The 4,825-nt window shown below is 42.6% G+C and overlaps 1 pseudogene; it reads right to left on the bottom strand.

The window, feature by feature from the left end:
• Positions 1-3,377: 3,377 nt before the first annotated feature.
• LOC103656852 lies at positions 3,378-4,014 on the bottom strand (annotated as a pseudogene).
• Positions 4,015-4,825: the final 811 nt, after the last annotated feature.

A 4,825-nucleotide genomic window follows, 5' to 3' on the forward strand; every position in this document is an offset into this window, starting at 1 on the left:
AACTAAAAATAAATTCTGTCTTATGTTATATGGAAATGACTGCTGACATTTTCCCCAAACATAACTCTAGTCTTAGGATAGCTTAGCTCTGCTTAGCATTTTGTTGATTTTAAAATTCACTTATCATATTAAACAAATAATTTCTGTTATTTACTTCTTCCTCTATGCTGTTTCATCAGAGTATACATCTTAGTCTCTGCATATTCGGTTCATTCAACAAAAATTAATTGGGGCCCTACTATGTACCAGCCACCGTCATAGGCTCTGAGGACACCATAATGCGATGAAATGAAGAAAGTGACATCTCTGACCTCTTAGATTGCACATTTCAGTGGATGGATATCTCATATACAGTGTGGCAGTGTACATTCATTGAAGTGAAATCGGCTTCCCTTCTTAAAGCTGGAAATATTTGAATAGTGTCAGGGATCTAAACGTGTCACTAAGCAACTTCTATTCTGCACAGTATTCAACAATAGCCCAGACCTAAACCTTAGCAGAGTCATATAATATTCCTTGGACTTTTTTTTTTCCTCCTTATGGCAGTTTGCTCCTTTGCAGACCTTGGTGCCTTCAACGGATGTCTTCTTTCTCCATTCCTAACCCCACCAGCCTTTCTCAGTGGCATTACTCCTTGTCCCAAAGTGAACGAACACATCCTCGTTGAGCTTGCCTTCTTGCATAAGACCACTTTGTTCTGAATGGTGCTTTCTTGTCCTAGGGCTCCTCGTCTAAAAAGATCTTCAAGATCTGCTTACTGTGGCATACGATGTGATCACTTCTCACCTTTCCAGGTCATTTCGCACAGCTCACTCTCTATTTCACAGAATTGTTCTTGTTTCTCTATTGCAGCTCCGTCTCACCTCCAGGTCTTTGCTCTTGCTTTCCACACCACTTAGCAGCGGCCACTCTGCCAGGCAAAGCTCTTATTCATCCTTTCATACTTAGTTCAGGCACTACCTCCTCCAGGAAACTTTCTCTGACCTTTGCATCTCTACTCCCTGGGGGCCTTTCAGCTCTCCTCTTCTCCACTTGCACGATACAGAAGAAAGAACCACAGTAACTCCATGTACAATGTATCGTAATCATCTAGCAGGAGACCTGAAAGGGGCAATAGAGTCCTGGTCATGTTTGGGGACCAGCACCTCACACAGTGCCCTGCAAGTGGCAGATACCAAAAAAACATGTTCACTGATACACGCTTGAACGTATTTAAAAGACATACTTCGAGACATTTTTATAGTAAAAATTGCAAGTGACAAATTACCAAGTTCCTCCTACACCAAACAATGTTTCTTCACCCGATCTAATGTTTTTCTTCTTCTTTTCGTAATTTGTAATAAAGTTTTATTGTCAGTGTAGAAGAACAGTAGGGAAAACATCTTAGTAGCTTTCAGTGTGTAAAATTTATAATGTGTTTCTTCTTTTTCAACACAAGTTTATGTAGTTTTTTGTTCTAACTAGATATTAAACACAAGATGAATGCTTGTTTAAACTTGAAAAATCCTACAGGGATCATGGAAGTTGATAGAGGAAACACAGTAAGCAACTGAACACATATTTGTTATGAGATTTACCCTCTGCCCAGGAGACACCAGAAAGAACTTCATTAGCAAAGCTCTTCCTTCGCCTATGAGGTAATGAAAGGGGAATTGCCAAAGCCCTCGAGCCAAGGAGTGGGTGACATCAACTTCATCCTGAGCAATTTAAATCCATCTTCAATGCCCTGGCTTCCAGAAGAGGCCTGGACGAAAGAGATGAGCTAAACACGCTTTCATTTACCATGACTTTATGCCCCTCTAACAAAGAGATGAACTTCAGCTTTGATTGTGGCTATCCCCCTCGGAGTCGGGATGTTCTCATCTCAGTTAGCTGCTTCTTTCTTATCTCTGGGCAGGCTATAGTTTGGTAAGATTCATATGCCAAATTATTCTTGAATTTCTGTCTGTTGTATAATAAAGAATGTGTCTGGTCTCTGTCCCAGGTTGCTGGGACTGAATTTCTAAATTCGGAATTGAGAGACAGGAATGTCTTTGTTCTTCACAGTAGGTCCTCAGACCACAGGAGAGTTTATGTTAATGAAGCAGCTCCAGTGGGCCCCAGGACGACTGCAGGGGGGGGGGGGGGGGCTGGCGGTGCTAGAAAGACCAACCATGTGATTAGAGGGTTGGGACTTTGAGCCAAGGCTCTGATGAGCTTCCTGGTAGGTGGCCACATTAATGTGTCTGGAGGGCAATGTGTCCAGATTCCAAAGGGAAAACACATGAAAGTCCTGTGTCCAAGACCCTTCCAGACCTTGCCCTGTATGTCTTTTCACTTGGCTAGTTCTGATTTGTATCCTTTATAATAAAAATGTAACTGTAAGCACCATGCTTTCCTGTTTTCTGTGGGTTGTTCTAGTGAATTATCAAACCTGAGGCAGTTGGAAGATACTCTGAATTTGTAGTGGCCTGGGGACCCCCAAATTTGCAGCTGACATCTGAAGTGAGGGCAGCCTTGTCAGGAATTCTGCCCTTAACCTGGGGAATCTCCTTGGGGTGGTTAGCATCACAACTGTATTACATTGTTCTACTATGGTAACCCCGGGATCACCATGTTTATTCAGCATGAATACAAAATGCCAGGCCTGGTGTCAGGGGACCTGGGTCCAGAGTCAAACCTGCCATTTAATAGCCCTGTGATCTTGAGCAAGCCACATAACTGTTCTGAGTGTCAGTGTTCCCATCAGTGAATGAGAGGGGCTGGACTCAGTGGCTTCTGCCATTTTCCAACTTTCTACTGCTCCTCAATCTGGAGAAACCAATGATCACTTTTTCCTCTGAATGATTTTCATCTATATTCTTCTCTTATTAGCAACGGCTTACGGATGGCTTTAAGGCCTTTGCACCTGCTGTTTCCTCTACCTGGAACACCCCACTCCCAGATACCTGCATGCCTTACTGCTAACTTTCTCCAAGGCTTTCCTGCACAAATGTCGTGTTTCTGTTAATCCTCACTGGCCATGTGATTTATAATTTCAACACCCACCCGTCACACTCGGCCACTCCCTTCTCTGCTGTATCTTATTCCATGACATTTATCATTAACTAACATATTATATATGACAATGGCTTTTTTCCCCCTCAAATCACTACAGCTTTTATTGCATCTTTAAAGTGCCACAAATAGGGGCGCCTGGGTGGCGCAGTTGTTAAGCGTCTGCCTTCGGCTCAGGGCGTGATCCTGGCGTTCTGGGATCGAGCCCCACATCAGGCTCCCTGATCCACTGGGAGCCTGCTTCTTCCTCTCCCACTCCCCCTGCTTGTGTTCCCTGTCTCTCTGCTGTCTCTCTCTCTCTGTCGAATGAATGAATAAAATCTTAAAAAAAAAAAAAAATACCAGAAATAAATCTGAAAAATCCTCCAGCATCTTGCTGTTCCTGTAGCTGGACAACTTAGATCTTATTCGTCAGCCCACTGAATTGTTCCTTTTTCAGAAACATAGACACCATCTCCAAATTTTCTGATATCCTTGTTTTTAACTGTTGTGGCTTGCTGAATCAAAGCAGCTGAGTTCGATACATTTCCTTCAAGAATTAACTTATCTTTCCGGGCTTGAGATACTGAACAGGCAACATCTGGCCTCATCCGAACCCTGCGGATGTATTTTTGTATTTTTCACCCAAGAAATTTCAGATTTCAACAAGAGAACCATTCTCCTGAATAACAACATTGATGGGGAAGTGAGCATACACAGACGTCATCTCGTAACAGATGCCCAGTGTAACGTCCTTGATCGTGTTCAGTACGTGACTACAAGACAGTGCGAACAGTAGCCAGTTCTCCTCTGTTTCCCCCCATTGTCACCTCGGAGCCTCTTCTTCTTCCTTCCAAGGAGACTGAGTTCTACAATGATGTAACTAAAGTCCGCCCACAGAGTTCCTCTGGGGCCCTTCACAGCAATGACGCGTCCCTTCAGAGCGATGTCGACGTTTTCTGGAACGTCGACGGTCTGACTGCTGAAAATGGTCTTCATTTTTGCAGTAGATGTAAAGAGAGGACACAGGCTTCTATTTCATCTATTTCTTCAGTAGAATGGAAGCTCCACGAAAGCAAGGACCTTTACTGTTTGCCCACAGCTTTACATTCAATATCTAGAAAAGTGCATGACAAAGAGCTCACAAATGAATATTAATAAATATTTCACAAATGAATCAAGGATTAGCTTTTCTGAGATCGGGTAGGCACAGCAGCTTGATTAAGTAGTCCATATGCTCATGCCCAAAATAACTGTAAAAATTACTCCCCTACAGTTCAGAATGACTAGGAGCAAGGGTGTGGTGATAGGTAATAACAGAATGCTAGGAACTGTGGTCAGAAAGAGGAACTTTGGAGGTTAAGAGATTTGAGGATGATAAGGATCAAAGAATGGAGATGATGATGATGAGTGAAGTGGACATGACATAAGACAACTGAAAGAGAGAAAGAAAGATCATAGATATTAGAATCTACAAAGATGACAATGGGGAAAGGCATAGGGAAATCGTAGAGCAACTGATGCCACTGTAACTCTGAAAAGTGAGAAATTATTTTCTTGGTTCCAGCAAAGGTTATGGGGAACAGGTGATATAAGAGAAAGGGAACAATAGTTTAAACTGCCCAATATAGTAGCCACTGGACACGAGAGGCTAGTAAGCACCTGAAATGTGGCTAGTCTGAATTGGGATGTGTTGTAAAAGTGGAATATGAATGCCAGACTTGAAAGACTTATTGTGAATAAGAAAAGTAAAGCATACCATTAAAAATGTTTACGTTGGGGGTGCCTTGGTGGCTCAGTCAGTTAAGCA

Source organism: Ursus maritimus, unplaced genomic scaffold (genome assembly GCF_017311325.1).
Source record: "Ursus maritimus isolate PB19 unplaced genomic scaffold, ASM1731132v1 scaffold_21, whole genome shotgun sequence".
Taxonomy (NCBI): domain Eukaryota; kingdom Metazoa; phylum Chordata; class Mammalia; order Carnivora; family Ursidae; genus Ursus; species Ursus maritimus.